The sequence below is a fragment of the Sorex fumeus genome, unplaced genomic scaffold (assembly GCF_029834395.1).
Source record: "Sorex fumeus unplaced genomic scaffold, SorFum_2.1 ptg000054l, whole genome shotgun sequence".
NCBI classification, from domain to species: domain Eukaryota; kingdom Metazoa; phylum Chordata; class Mammalia; order Eulipotyphla; family Soricidae; genus Sorex; species Sorex fumeus.
The window spans coordinates 38915462-38932924 of NW_026606111.1; positions in this window are offsets into that span (position 1 = coordinate 38915462).

Sequence of the window (17463 nt, forward strand, 5' to 3'; positions counted from 1 at the left end):
TGCGAGTGGGTTTTATCTTATTCCTTGATTTATTTCTTTATATTCAGCACATCTGTGATATCATCTGATATTTGTATTTCTCGTTGCTCTTAGTACAACTTCCTCCAAGTCCATGCTAGTTGCAGTAAACTACAAAACATCATATTTACTCATAGCTGAGCAGTATTCCACTGTGTATATATACCACAATTATATTATCCATGCATCTCTTACTGAGCACTTGGATTGTTTCCAGACCTTTGGCTAATGTAAATAATGTAAAAAACATAAGTGTGGATATACCCTCCTGATTTAAATGTTTTTTGTGCTTTTAAGGTAGATGCTTAGGATGGGAACTTCACGGTTGAGTAAAAGCCGAATTCTTAATTTTTTTAGAAGTTTTCAGACAAGTTGCCAAACCACTGAGCAAGCAATAAATTAAGTAAATTGGGATTCCATTTTTTCTCAGATCCTGTCCAATAATTTTTTAAAATTTACGTTTTCATAATAAACCATTCATTGTATACAGCAGCAGCAATGCCTTAATCATTTAATTTTAATTTCCCTTATAATCAGAGAAGATGAATTTTTTTCAGATGCTTGTGGGCCATTTTTACATTATTTGTGGACAACCTCTGCAAAAGGAAGGAGGGAGGGTGGGAAAGAGGAAAGGAAGGAAAAGGGGAGACAAGAAGAAGGAAAGGAAGGAAGATAAGAAAAGAAGGAAGGAAGGAAGGAAGGAAGGAAGGAAGGAAGGAAGGAAGGAAGGAAGGAAGGAAGGAAGGAAGGAAGGAAGGGAGGGAGCGAAGGAAGGAAGGAAAGGAGAGAGGAAGGGAGGGAGGGAATGAGGGAGGGAGGGAGGGAAGGAGGAAGGGAGTAAGATTGAAAAATATTTAATCTACTTGGAGTTAGTCTGTGTGTATACTGTGAAAAAAAGTCTAATTTCATTCTAAATCTTTTTATTTTTCATGTAACTCTCAGTTTTTCCAGCACCATTGATTGCAGAAGCTCTCCTTATTCCATTTATGCATATATGTCCTTCATTTAACAACTGAACAAACATCTGCTAGCTTATATCAGGGTTCTTAATTTTTTAAGGTTCTGTTATTTGAGAATTTTTTTATTCTTTTGTATATAATAGGTAAAACTAACATTTTATATGGCTTCTTTTAAACTGTTTCTTGATATCAACCCCTAGTCGGATGTGTATTTGGTGAATATCCTTTCCCATTCTGTGGATTGCCTTTGTATTTTGGTCACTGTTTCTTTTGAGGTGCAGAAGCTTCTTAGTTTAAGATAGTCCCATTTGTCTATCTCTGTGTTCACTTGCTTAGCCAGTGGCGTGACATCTTTGAAGACACCATTAGCTTCAATGTCATGGAGGGTTTTGCTGACTTTGTCTTCAATGTTCCTTATGGATTCCGGTCTACCTTATGGATGTTGAGGTCTTTAATCCATTTTGATCTTACTTTTGTACATGGTATTAGGCAGATATCTGAGCCCATTTTTTTTTGCATGTAGCCATCCAGTTTTGCCAACACCATTTGTTTAAAAGGCTTTCCATACTCCACTTCACATTTCTTGCTCCTTTATCAAAGATTAGGTGATCATATTTTTGGCGGGAGATGTCAGTATATCCAACTCTATTCCATTGGTCTGCTGTTCTGCTTTTGTTTCAGTATCATGCTGTTTTAATTATTACTGTTTTGTAGTAGAGTTTGAAGTTAGGGAGGTTGATTCCTCCCATTTTCTTTTTCCCAAGAATTGCTTTAGCTATACGTGGGGGCTTATTGTTCCATATAAATTTCAGGAGTGTTTGCCTGAGTGCCCAAGAACAGATGACTGGTTAAAGAAGCTTTGGTACATCTATACAATGGAATACTATGTAGCTGTCAGAAAGGATGAAGTCATGAAATTTACATACAAGTGGTACTACATGGAAAGTATCATGGTAAGTGAAATGAGTCAGAGAGAGGGGGATAGACATAGAAATATTGCATTCATCTGGGGAACATAAAGTAACAAAATAGGAGACTAATACCCAAGAATAGCCGAGATAAATACCAGGAGGATTACTCCATGGCCCCAATGACAGCCGCACATGCTAGGGGAAAAGGCAGCTCAGGTAGAGAAGGGAACATCAAATAAAGGATGTTGGGAGGTTCCTCTCGATGGGAAATGTATGATGAGAGTAGACTATAGTCCGAACAAGATTGCCACTCAGTGTCTCTTTTGCAAACCACAGCACTCAAAAGGAGAAAGATAACGGAGGGGAATGCCCTGCCACAGTTGTAGGGTGGGATGGGGGGATGGGGGTGGGAGGGATACTGGGACTGGTGTTGGTGGAGAATGGGCACTGGTGGAGGGATGGGTATTCGATCATTGTATAACTGAAACCCAAGCACAAAAATTTGTATGTCTACAACTGTACCTCATGATGTTTCACTAATAAAAATTAAAAAAAAAACTATTTCTAATTAATTCTTACACGAGATCATATAGTTTGGTGTTCTTCCTCTAGAAATATAACTATAGCTATTTTATTAAAATTAATTTGGGGCCACACCTGGACATTCTCAGGGCTTTCTAGAGACTCCATACTTAGGACTCACTCCCAATTTACTTCGGGACCATATGAGATGCCAAGGATCAAACTTGATTCAGCTGCAGGGAATGTATTGCTCTACGTACTGTGCTACATTTCCGCCCTACTTTAAAAAATTTTCTGATCATTGCTTTATACAATAGTGTTTTATTATTATCTTTAAACTTGCTTTACAATTGCCTAGACAATTGCTTTCACAATAAAAGAGTGGCCTCTGACAAAATACAATATGATCTCAACCTTTATCCAAAGTGAGATGAAATAAACATTAGTAATGAAATTGGAGCTTTGAATTTAAATCCTTCAGGCACTTTGTGAATCTATGCAATTAATATTTTGGAAACTTTGTTGTTTTCACTGAATACAAAATTTTTAAGTTTCAAGGTTCAGTAGTTAAAGCTTAAGGGCAGAAACATGTGCAGTCTGTTCTTATTGTGCAAATGTACTACTTTTTTTTAAGAGCGCTACTTGTCTGCTATACATTTTTAATATATATGTATGTATCAAATGTATATATTTATACTATATTAATATATATTATAAGTAAGTAAGTAAAGGCCCTCCCGTTGATCATCGATTTCCTCGAGCGGTCCCAGTAACGTCTCCATTGGAGACTTTGTTGTTACTGTGTCTGGCATATCAAATACGTCACGGGGAGCTTGCCAGGCTCTGCCATGCGGGCGAGATACTCTCGGTAGCTTGCCAGGCTCTCTGAGAGGGGCGGAGGAATCGAACTCGGGTCGGCCATGTTGGCTGCGTTTGCCTTGCACGCAGCCAACATAATATATATTATATAATATTCTATATATTAATATATTGATGCTTTCCCACCTTTAGCAATTGTATATATGTATATATATAAAGAAATATATATATAAAATCTAGTTCTTCACTATTTGGCTTTTCTTTCAAAAAAAGAAATGACTAGAATTTTATGGTAGTTCCTGGAAGAGTGAATAAATTCACTCAGAGCAGACTTAGGCCCCAAGTTCAATCTTCTTCATGATATCCTCCTCTTATTTCAGGCTTTGGCGCTAGTGGCACCTGGTACTGTGAGGCATGCCAATGCCGTTTCAGAAACTAACCATCAGAACTGGACAAAATATCACCTAGAATAATCCCCAGCTTCCTGTGAATTGGTTAGAAACGCCATTGAACTAAAACAAAAAGTAGACAATATTTTTATTTTTTTATTTTTATTTTTTTTTTTTTTAAAGATATCCTCCATGATATTTTATTTTATTTTATTTTTAGGCACCATGATTTATACCATTAGTATTACTATTAGTACTACTATTTCCTGAGCACAATGTTAGTACATTTAACAACTCCAAAGTGTCAGCATCTTTTCATCATTGTCTCTTGGTCCCTCCTCCCTCTGCTTCCACACACTCACTGCAAAACATTTCTAGTCAGAGTTTTAGGGTATGTAATCATTGGCCAGTATTATTTATTCACCTATTATGTTTATATCCACTTCAGGTATGAGTGAGATTATTCTGTATTTTTCCTCCCTTTTGTTATTACCTAATGAAAGCTTGAGTTGCTATGTACTTAATTCTTAGAAAGCTTGTGCTCTGCCCCATGCGTCCTAGTTACTTGTGTCTTTTTTTTTTTTCTGTTTTAATTTTTTTTTTTTAATTTATTTATTGAATCACCGTGGGAAAGGTTACAAAGCTTTCAGGTTTAGGTCTCAGTCATGTAAATATCAAACACATTTCCCTTTACCAATACTTTTTTTTTTACCATGAAGAACCCCAATAAAACCCCACCCTCCACCCCTCCCAGTCCCTGTAGGGCAGATGAATTCTAGTTAATACTCTATCTGCTTTGATTAGATTCATTGTTTCAATAAAAGATTCACCACTATTATTTAGAGTTTACCCCCCCCCCCAAATCAGACATGCTGAAAAAGCATTGTGACGTGATTTGCTTTCTACAGCTGGGTTCAAGAATTAAATCTTGGTTTTGGATTTCTGCTATTTTACTTATTGACCCTGGAAGTATTTATACTGAAAGTCAGATAGTTAAGAAATTGGTTTCTGTGTTCTGGAGTCGTGGCCGTGCTGGAGAGCCGCTCGTGGGGGGCAACTGGTGGCCTCGGTAGGGCGTGAAGGGCGGACCGAAACGCCCCCCTTCCCATGAGGTTTTAGTCGCCCCCACTCCCCCGGCTCATACCTGCTGTCCACAAGGCTCCCATGCGGCCACCATCTTTCTTTCCAGAGAGGAGAAGGCGACTGGGGCAACACCCTTTCCCCTCCGGTCAGACATGATGGCTTGGATTAACGCATAGTCCTTCCACTTTTCTGCTCCAAGCTGCCGGGTTCTGCATTAAGTCCCTGTGCTTCTGGGGCTGTGGCTGTGCTGGAGAGCCGCTCGCGGGGGGCAACTGGTGACCTCGGTAGGGCATGAAGGACGGACCGGAACGTCCCCCTTCCCATGAGGTTTTAGTCGCCCCCACACCCCTGGCTCATACCTGCTGTCAACAAGGCTCCCATGTGGCCGCCACCTTTCTTTCCAGAGGGAGGAGGGCGGAAGGGACCAACACCCTTTCCCCTCTGGCAGACATGATGGCCTGGATTAACGCATAGTCCTTTCACTTTTCTGCTCCAAGCTGCTGGTTTCTGCATTAAGTCCTTGTGCTTCTGGGGCTGTGGCCGTGCTGGAGAGCCGTTCGTGGGGGGCAACTGGTGGCCTCGGTAGGGCGTGAAGGACGGACCAGAACGCCCCCCTTCCCATGAGGTTTTAGTCGCCCCCGCTCCCCCGGCTCATGCCTGCTGTCCACAAGGCTCCCATGTGGCCGCCATCTTTCTTTCCAGAGAGGAGAGGGCGAATGGGGCAACACCCTTTCCCCTCCAGCAGATTTGATGGCCTGATTAACGCATAGTCCATTCACTTTTCTGCTCCAAGCTGTTGGGTTCTGCATTAAATCCTTGTGTTTCTGGGGCTGTGGCCGTGCTGGAGAGCCGCTCGTGGGGGGCAACTGGTGGCCTCGGTAGGGCGTGAAGGACGGACCGGAACGCCCCCCTTCCCATAAGGTTTTAGTCGCCCCCACACCCCCGGCTCATACCTGCTGTCCACAAGGCTCCCATGTGGCTGCCATCTTTCTTTCCAGAGAGGAGAGGGCGAATGGGGCAACACCCTTTCCCCTCTGGCAGACTTGATGGCCTGGATTAACGCATAGTCCTTTCACTTTTCTGCTCCAAGCTGCTGGGTTCTGCATTAAGTCCTTGTGCTTCTGGGGCTGTGGCCGTGCTGGAGAGCTGCTCGTGGGGGGCAACTGGTGGCCTCGGTAGGGCGTGAAGGACGGACCGGAACACCCCCCTTCCCATGAGGTTTTAGTCGCCCCCGCTCCCCCGGCTCATACCTGCTGTAAACAAGGCTCCCATGTGGCTTCCACCTTTCTTTCCAGAGGGAGGAGGGCGGAAGGGACCAACACCCTTTCCCCTCTGGCAGACTTGATGGCCTGGATTAACGCATAGTCCTTTCACTTTTCTGCTCCAAGCTGCTGGGTTCTGCATTAAGTCCTTGTGCTTCTGGGGCTGTGGCCGTGCTGGAGAGCCGCTCGTGGGGGGCAACTGGTGGCCTCGGTAGGGCGTGAAGGACGGACCGGAACGCCCCCCTTCCCATGAGGTTTTAGTCGCCCCCACACCCCCAGCTCATACCTGCTGTCCACAAGACTCCCATGTGGCCGCCACCTTTCTTTCCAGAGGGAGGAGGGCGGAAGGGACCAACACCCTTTCCCCTCTGGCAGACTTGATGGCTGGATTAACGCATAGCCCGTTCACTTTTCTGCTCCAAGCTGCTGGTTTCTGCATTAAGTCCTTGTGCTTCTGGGGCTGTGGCCGTGCTCAAAGCTTAACTATGATTTTCAGAGAGAAACGTTAGGTGGTTTACTTCCCATGGATCACTTTGTATATAGAGAGATGTCGCGCGGCCGCATGAGCGGCCGCGCGGTTTTGAGGAAAAGTCCTAGGTCCCGCATGCTCGAGCTGTGCTTGTAGAGGTTTCTGGTCACCGGGGTTCCATCTGGGGGAGGCGGGATGCGGTACCTACCCCATCTCGGACTTCCCGATGATCTCGGCTCTTTTTGGAAACTGTTTTTTTTTTTTTTTCCTTCGGGATCTCTGGATCCCGCCCTCCATGTTGTTCTTCTCTTCGGCTGAATGCTCAGACAATATTTTTAAATGAAAAATTAAGTGAAAACTTCTGTTGGGACTAAATTGCTTTACAAAGGTTCACTATCTCCAAGTCCTAGGAAGTATTATTAGATACAATTTGAATGACTTTGATCAGTGTTCTTGGTTAAATTTGAAGTGCATTAACATTATATAATGAGGCTATAATTGTTGTCTTATACTTATTTTAAAGTAACAGGTATTCATAAATAAACTATTATATATTTTATCATTAGAAAAAGATATTGTGCAAAATAATGCATTTATTTCCTAAGCTGGAACTCATTTTTAATTTTATAGATTTATTCTAGTTATTCTAGAATTTAAAACATTTGAATTTACAAAAATGTAAACCATTATACAAGTGTGAGGTTGAGAAAAAAGTTTTGTAAATTTTTTGGTAATGATTGGATGGGAAGGCTAAAGAACTCAATAATTCATTTCAAAGTTTCCTCTCACTATGATTTATCAATCTAAAAAGAAAAGAGATAATACAGTTTAGTTTCTATCCATGATGTTTTCCCACCTTTCTTTATCTATTAAAAGCACACAATTACTTTACTAAACATATTTATCAGTGCTATCCTAATTGACTATTTGGTGGGTTTCAGTAAAATTCAATGTTTGCAAAATGTTTTTCCAGTTTTCAACAATGGTTTATAATTTTCAGTCATAAGAAAAAATGAAATTATACATATTGAAGGACAAATTGGATGGTGAGAGCCCGACAAACTACCGAGAGTATCTCACCCGCATGGCAGAGGCTGGCAAGCTACCCGTGATGTATTCGATATGCCAAGCACAGTAACAACAAGTCTCATGATGGAGACGTTACTGGGCCCGCTCAAGCAAATCATTGAACAACGGGAGGACTGTGACCATGACCATAATGAGTAAAATAAGTAGAGGGAGAAAGAGAAGTACTAGATGATTATACTCATCCTTGGTGCATATGAAAACAAAATAAGGGTATAGAGTTAAGTATGAGTATTTACTGTACCAGCTCTTAAAATGAATGATAAATCTGGATTTGGGACAGGGAAATTTATTTACATATTTGGACATACATATAATTTATATGTTTTGAATATATACATGTATATACATATATAGTATGTGTCTATACATATATGTGTTTATATATACATGTATATCCATATATCTTTATGATATTGGCATTGAAAAAATCACAGGCAGATTATAATCACTTAGAATTTTCTGGTTTACGAGAGTCAACCAGAAATGATCCCTGAACTCAGCGTCAAGAGTAAACTCTGAGCACCACCCAGTATAACCTTAAAACCAAAACAAAAAAGAAATTTTTTTCGTGGCTTCTTTTATTTTTTAGATTTTTTATTTATTTATTTTTAATTTTTATTAGTGAGACACTATGAGGTACAGTTGTAGACTTACAAATTTTTGTGCTTAGGTTTCAATTACACAATGATCAAATACCCATCCCTCCACCAGTGCCCATTTCCCACCACCACAGATCCCAGTATCCCTCCCACTCCCCATCACCCCCCATCCCACCCTGCCTCTGTAGCAGAGCATTCCCTTTTGTTCTCTTTCTCCTATTGGGTGTTGTGGTTTACAGAAGAGGCAATGGGTGGCAATCATGTTTGGTCTATAGGCTACTTTCAGCATGCTTCTCCCATCCTGGGAGGATCCTCCCAACACCCTGCCCTACAACCACAGCAGACCCTTACAAAAAGATGACACAAAACCCCATAACAGTAATCTCTCTCAATGTCAATGGTCTAAATTCACCATTTAAGAGACACAGAGTGGAAAAATGGATACAGAGACAGAACTCAACATTCTGCTGCCTATAAGAAACTCGTCTCAACAGTCAGATCAAACACAGACTCAAAGTCATGGCTTCTTTTATGGTAATTCCATTCCTGGGAATATAGCCCAAGGGCCCAAAAGGAAAAAAAAATCAGAAAAAAAAAACCCACCTTTTCCTGAGCGGCTATGTTCTGCAGCACTATTCACAGTAGCTAAAATCTGGAAACAATTGGATAAAAAGAAGCTATGGTACACATACAGAATGGAATATTATCAGGCTGTATGAAAAGATGAAATCATGCAATTTGCTGCTATATGAACAGATCTGAAAAATATGGCAAGTCTTGTGAATCAGAGAAAGAGGTACAGACACAGAGTGATCTCACTCATATGCAGAATATAGGGAGATATGATCAGAGGAATTATGTAGGGGAATAATCAATGCCCAGAGGAAATAGAAATGAAAAGCAGGAGCATGGGTACTTAGTAGGAATCTTCCCAGTGTCACGAGAGGAAGAATAGATCATGAAGGGACCACAAATAAAATAATGGAAGGAAGTGGTCACTCTTGACAAGAACTGGATGCTGAAAGGAGGTAAAGAAATATGCATGATACCCTATCAGTATTGTAAACTTCATGTCTAAAAGGAAAAAACAAAATGAAAGAAGTTCCAAAGGCCAGTCCAAAGCAGTTTGGGGGGCAGACAGGGCAGGAGGGAAGGAAATCGGTACATTGGGATGGAAGAAGACTCTGGCAAAGGAATTGGTGTTGGAATATTGCATGTCTGAAACCAAATCATAAATAACTTTGTAATTCATGGTCACGGTCCTCCCATTATTCATCGATTTGCTTGAGTGGTCCCAGTAACATCTCCATCATGAGACTTATTGTTACTGTGTTTGGCATATCGAATACCTCACGGGTAGCTTGCCAGGCTTTGCCGCACAGGCGAGATACTCTTGGTAGTTTGCCAGGCTCTCCGAGAGGGACAGAGGAATCAAACCCAGGTCACCTGCATGCAAGGCAAACACAGTACCCACTGTGCTATCAGTCCAGCTAAATACATTAAAAGTAAAAGTAAAGTAAAGGCCCTCCCGTTGATCATCGATTTGCTCGAGCGGGCCCAGTAACGTCTCCATTGGAGACTTTGTTGTTACTGTGTTTGGCATATCGAATACGTCACGGGTAACTTGCCAGGCTCTGCCGTGCGGGCGAGATACTCTCGGTAGCATGCCGGGCTCTCCGAGAGGGGTGGAGGAATAGAACTCGGGTCGGCCATGTTGGCTGCGTGCAAGGCAAACGCCCTACCTGCTGTGCTATCGCTCCAGCCCAACTTTATAATTCACGGTAATTAAATTAAATACCATGAATAGGTCTAAGAAAAAGAGAATTTTCTGGTTTATTGTTTTCGTTTTGGAGTTATATCCAGTTATTCTCAAATCCTACTCCTGTGCTCAAGGATCACATTTAACAGTATAGCAGAACCATACGCAGTGCCATGCCGTGAACTGAACCAGGGTCAGACACGTGCAGGCCAGAGGCTTACCCCAATCCTCTTTTTGAAGTTGAAATAAACTAAAGTTAAATTGCTTGTTTTGAATGAAATATAAATATGCAAATTGAACAAAAATTCATATAAAAATTGATCTTGTTACACCTAAAGTTAATCAGTTTAGGACATATTTGCATTATTGAAGGACATTTTGCAGTTTACTTATGTAACTGAGAATTTCAAGGCAATCTAAGTCGGAGGATTCTTAACCTTGGTTTCTGGTCTTTTAGTTAAAATACATAAAATAGTTATAATTTAGATATGGCAAAATGCAAATTTCCAGTTCAAATTTTTAGGAGTTCTGCTACACTATATTGAGAACTAAGCATCTGCTTTCAACACAGTAGTAATTATGCTGTCAGGTAAATTTTAGAAGAGACAAAATGGAAAGTATCTTGAAAGTAGTATTAGAAAAAAATATAATGGTCAAACTTGGTTAAAATATTATTTTAATAACTTCTATTAAAAGTAATTATGATAATTCTTCCAGATCATTTTGTCTGAGCATGAGCAATTAGCTTCTTATCTTCTTTATATATTTATTTTTTATATTTTATTATACAAATTATACTTATATATTGTAATATATGTGTATCTATTACGTGTTGTATATAACATGTATTTATATATCAGTAAATGAGCATAAATGTTTTCACTGGACTTTGTATATTTCCCAAAGAAAGAAAATGTACCGTTGCTCTATTTAAATAGAGACTAAAATATGAAGCCCCCTCTTGCTATATATTTTAAGAAAAATGTATGGAATGAATTAAGTTGAATTCTAACTTCACATATGCATTCCCCAGAAACACTGTGATAAACTGCACAGATGGTTTAACCACACAACAGGTGAAAAGTCTTTATTGTGTTTAGAATCAATTGGGAAATTCATTTCAGAGGACATAAGATTTTCCCTAAAAAAATTAGAAAGCTGCTCAGTGGAAGAGAATGGATAGACAGAGACAAATTATGAAGGTATATTCTAATGCTCCCTTGCACTCCTTTATTTTTTAAAATTTTTTTAAAAGTCATGGCACAGTGAAATACACAGTTACAAAGCTACACATGATCAGGTTTCAGTCATATAATGTTTCAGCACCCATCCAGTCACCCACCAGTGTACATTTCCCACAGCCAAGGTCCCCAGTATCCCTCCAGCCACTCCACCAACACTGCCACACTGTCTCTATGGAAGGCACTCCTCTTTCTTTCTTTCTTTCTTTCTTTCTTTCTTTCTTTCTTTCTTTCTTTCTTTCTTTCTCTCTCTCTCTCTCTCTCTCTCTCTCTCTCTCTCTCTCTCTCTCTCTCCTTTTGGGCTTGGAATACAGAAATAGAGGTTCTCATGTTTATTCCTTTACTTAATACTTTCATCACGTAGTTCTTATCCAGGGTGATCATTGCCATAATGGTTCCTTCTCCATCACAACCCTCTTCTCCCCAGCACCTGAGGCAGACTTCCAACTGTAGACCAATACTCATTTTTGGACATTAAAAAATATAGTATGAGACTAATATCTAAGGACAGTAGTAATAAGAGAAAAGAGCCAGGAGTATTAGACCATGGTTGGAAGCTTTCTGCACTCTTCACTATAATCTCTATTTTGTCCTTTGAAAACACCCTAACTTTAAAAAATAATTAAGATGTAGTTTAGTACTATGAGTAAGAGCTTTACACTTATTACATGCTTTAATCTCTAATACATCCCTAAAATACTACCATACAGTGTGACAATACCATATATTATTTGTCTTGTTTTAGTGAGACTCTGAGAAAAATCATCAAAAAATATGTTTAAAACATGGTGGCATAGCCTGGCAAGCTCCCCGTGACGTATTCTATATGCCAGACACAGTAACAACAAAGTCTCCAATGGAGACGTTATTGGGCCCGCTCGAGCAAATCGATGATCAATAGGAGGGCCTTTACTTTACTATAAAATACAGATGAATAAAATCACCTTTTTTTTTGGTCCTTTTCTTATCTGAAATCTGACTTATTTTGTTTAATATGGTTTGCTCTAGTTCTGTCCAAGTTGTAGAAATGGCAAGATTTCTTCTTTTTTTGTTAAAGCCACGTAGTTTCTCATTCATTTCAGTGCCAGGCTGTTTCTACTCGGGTGCCCCAGAGGAACCCAGCCCCAACAGCCGACCTCCACTACCCAATGGCTGCCACACTCCAGGCTGCTTTCCGGACTGCGCGGCCGTGAAGACACATCATAAGACACTTTCTACACATTTTCCATAATGATGAACAGTAGGCGACAAATCATATATACATATATACATATATTTGTATATATGTGTACATATGCCTCTCAGACAGCCCAGCAAGCTACTGAGAGTATCCTGCCCACACGGCTATGAGGCTGGCAAACTGCCCGGCCCATGGCATATTTGGTATGCTAATACTAGTAACTATAACAGAGCTCATTCCCCTGACACTGAAAGAGCCTCCAATCATTGAGAAAGACGAGTAAGAACAGGCTGCTAAAATCTCAGGGCTGGGATGAATAGAGATGCTATTGGCACCTGCTTCAGTAACTCGACAAACAACAGGATGACAGTTTTTCAGTGACAATGATTGATGTGTGTGTGTGTGTGTGTGTGTCACTGTCCTCCCACTGTTCATCGATTTGCTCAAGCGGGCCCAATAACATTGTGAGACTTGTTACTGTGTGTTTGGCATATCAAATACATCCTGAGTAGTTTGCCAGGCTTTGCCGTGAGGGCGAGATACTCTCAGTAGCTTACCGGGCTCTCCGAGAGGGTCAGAGGAATCTAACTCGGGTCAGCCATGTTGGCTGCGTGCAAGGCAAATGCCTTACCAGCTGTGCTATCACTTTAGCCTATATATATATATATATATATATATATATATATATATATATATATAAAGTTCTTTATCGACTCATCTGCTCATCTGTCCTGAATGTTTGAGTTGTTTTCATGTCCTTCTAATTGTACTTAGATCTGCAATAAACAGTTTCTATGCTGTTTTCCACAGAATTTAAAACAGATCACATACCTACCAAGAGTGGATGAGGTTTCCTTTGCCAACTCATCTCAATTAACACTAGCTATTTCCATTATTAGTTGATATATTTTTATTTAGCCACTATGATTTATAAAGTTATTCATAGTTGCTTTTAAATATAAAACTTTTAAACACCTACACTGTCATCTCTGCCAATTTCTCTCCACTATGACCCTCTTTATCTTCCCACAAAAGCAAAGATGTGATGTAGAAACAAATTTGAAACATTTACCCAAGATCAGAGAAATAAATCTGTTGATTTGATAGGGGTGTATATAATAAAATAAGATTACGCATTATATACTTACAATAAACCTGAATGTGGGACAGATTTTCCAAAAAAAAATAATTTTCAAAAAGTATAGCTCTATGCCCATTAAAAAAATATTGAAATTCTAAATTCTAAAATTCTAAAGAAATTGACCTAAGAGCATACTTGCACACTTTCCATTTAAGTGATAAGTATAAGAATAAAATAATGTAACATTGCTCGATTTCGTCGATTTGCTCGAGCGGGCCCAGTAACGTCTCCATTGGAGACTTTGTTGTTACTGTGTCTGGCATATCGAATACTCTCGGTAGCTTGCCGGGCTCTCCAAGAGGGGCGGAGGAATCGAACTCGGGTCGGCCATGTTGGCCGCTTGTAAGGCGAACGCCCTACCCGCTGTGCTATCGCTCCAGCCCAATGTAACATTAATAGATGAAAAGTTCCAAAGGGACTTTGTTTCCATGTGTTTCCATTTATGGAAGCAAGAGAATTATGTCCTCAGGTATTTAATGCTCAAACATTTAGAACAAAATATAGTCTTTATAAACAAACTAATAAAAGGCATTTCCCAGACAATAAAGTAAATGAAAAAGAAACCACAAAGAGAAAAATCTTTTTGTATGGGTAATTTCTGGGAAAAATATAATAAAATAAAATAAGTACAAAATGTTGTCAAGCTTCATAACATACAATTAGAAATAGTTGTTGTTAAAAGAGCTATACATTTCGATATTAAATGACAAAAATTTAATTATAAACTCATTTAAATTTCCAAATTATTTCTTCAGATAAATTTTATTTTAAGTTAAATGCAATTGTAATTAATCAATTCTAATAAATGCACTCAGGGATCGTTCATTTCTGGTTGGCAGTCCATTAGTGATGCTGAGAATCAAATGCAGGTGGGCTATGTGCAAGGTAAGAACTTTATCTGTAGTACTATCAAATTGTTTTGCTTTGTTTATTTGGGGGGCCACACCCAGTGATACTCAAGGGTTTCTCTTGGCTTTGTGCTCAGAAATCATTCCTGCAGTGCTCAGGGGACCAAATGGGGTGTCAAAGATGAACCCAGGTCAGCTTTTGTGAAAGTAAAATGACCTACTTACTGTACTATTATACCCCCACCTCTTTTTATTCAGTTTTAAGCAAATATTACATGTATTTTATTCCACATCCCACACATAACTCCAATGCCACTATTTCTTTTAAGATTTTTGGAGTTCACTATAAATTGTTTTGGTCTGAGGTCATACATGAAATATGAAGCTGTACTTCTAAATCTTTAAATGTTCAAGCTACAAACAGCACCATGAATTATTATTCTCAATTTTTAATCTTTCTTTGAGATTCAATATTTACTAACATGCTTTCTGACAGATTTTTGTATTTGTTTTATTATCTTGTCCTCTGTACTTTCTAATTAAAATGAGAAGCTCACAAATGTTCTATCTAAAATTCTTACTATGCCCTTACTATACCCTCCCCTTTATTTAGTTAATTTACCTTTTGATTTTATTGGTTTTCAAGAATTAATTTAACTACATATTTCCTTTTTCATTAAGTTTGAAGAAAGAACATATTGTGTATCTGCAAAAAAAGTGGAAGATTTTTTGGTTATGTGTTTTTTTCCCCCATTCTTGTTCCATATGGAGGCTATAATGGAATGTTTCACTGGTTATTTTATCACAGTACTCCCTTATTCAAGCATAAAATGACTGAACTAATTTGTATCAATAAATACTATACAATATACTGCAATAACAAACTCTAACTTTTGGGATTTATGATAGAAATTTCTTATTTTTTGCTCAAACACTAATATCCAGAATGTATTGGCTTAGGGAAAACTTCCATCATGTCTATTAAGACATGCTTAACCCAGAAAATAATTTGACAAAGAAATCTCTACCTGAAACATTAACATTTTTTAACCCTGAAAAGGTGACAAAATGGACAATAATCTGATTCTGAAACTATTTATTCTGGAAGTGCTCTAACCCTATTCACTTTTTATTGTCAGAGCAAATGACATTGACTTCAACAGGCCATTGTATTACAATGCACAATAATTTTGAAATCTAAAACGGAAATTGTACAGGGAATATTACTTTCTTACATATTTCCTGAGTTGTAAAATGAACACATAGAATATTACTTTATAATTTGTAGTTGATTAGGGCTCCAGTCAGGTTATTTATTGCTTAATAAGAATATTTCCATTTTCTTTATTTTAAAGCTCCTATCTAGACAGTGAAAAAAGAAAGGTGGGTTTGGGGAAACAAGTTCATTAGACCTAGTCCTAAAAGTGCCTTAAATCCTATTTGTTTAGAATTACATATAGGCCTAAACATATTACAAAAGTTCTTAAAAAAATTTTCAGATAAAATCTGTACAAGTGTTTTGGAATTAGGCAATAATACATAGTTGTGCTATTTCATCTTTCATGACAAAAATATTGGCACTCTTTACATTTATGTATAATTATTTTAATTAGCACTCAAGAAAATTAGGTAGTACCTAATTCCCAGTAGAAATGTCATCTCACTGATTTGGAGGAAACATAGAATACGTTGTTTTATAATATCATTTTCATTTTTGCAATCCAATGATAAAATCAGTGTAAAATACAAAGTAAATGTTATTTCATTGTAATGGACAATTTCAAGGCCTCCCATTAATCATACTGATTTCACAATATATATGCTAAGGTAACGGGATGTTTTCAAGTATATTAAACATAAATGGCCCATAGCTGCTTCTCCCAGAAGGGAGCATAAAATTAGGCCCCAATAACCATGCCACCTGACTCCAGGCTGTTTCACATGGGTTGCCTCAGAGGGTGGTGGGTAAGAGCCCTCCTCACCCCAAGGAACCCATACCCAGGAGCCAACCTCCACTATCCAAACACTGCTATGCTCCAGACCGCACCCCACATACTCGGGGCGAGCCTCATGCATGAGTGAAGTCCTACTGAACCCACATAATGTGTAACTCTGTGACCTTGGACTCTGGGCTAAATGGGACCAGAAGCAGACATCCTCTTCCTGCTTTCCCCATTCTCTGGCGATCCAGGTATCATGCCCATAAACCACCTCCTGCCATTGCCACATAATCTTGTCATCAGTCACTGCCAGATCCCACGGCTGCTTCTCTCAGAAGGGAGCATAAAATAAGGGCCCCATAACCATGCCACCAGACTCCATGCAAGGCTGTTTCACATGGGGCGCCCAAAGGGATCCAGCCCCAGCAGCCAAAAAATCTCCAGAATCCAACTGCCAGCCTCACATATGAATAAACATATTCCTGGACTGCAGGCACTTTTGACACATCATAAGATACTCCCTATCCATTCTTCATAATTACCACATCATATTTGATGGGGTTCAGATAGTAGACAACAACTCATAGAGGGAAATATATAATATATATGCATATCTACATATTTTCAGATATATATACCAAAGCTCACATCACCCAAACTTTAACAATATGTTAGTGATATCCTATAAAAGGTCTTAATGGCTCCTGCCAAAATAGAACAATCTTCACACTGTTTCCTATATGAACACTTTTTTGTAAGGATGTTCAGCAATTCTTCATAACAGACAATATAAAATATATTATTGCAGTTGTGTTTTGGGACAGGGCTTGGGGTTTGGGATGGAAACATCCTGAACTTGGTGGTGGGAAAATGTAATGGTGGTGGGATTGGTGTTTGACTATTAAATGTAATCCAATATTGTGAACTAATTTATAAAACAAAAAAAATTTTAAAAAAAGAATGATCATTCTTCCTCAATTCCAATAAAATAGAGTTTGCTGGCCACAACAACAACAACAACAACAACAACAAAATATTGTACTTTATCAACTCATTTTAATTCATATATGTGAATTCTATGATATTAAACATTCTTTAAATATTAAGATTTAGATCATCAAATATGCTTATCCCTGCATTTTTATCTTATTGAGTATTCAATAAACATTTAAAATTTTTATTTATAGAACCAAATCATCCAAAATACCTATTTAAATATATATAGTTATTTCAA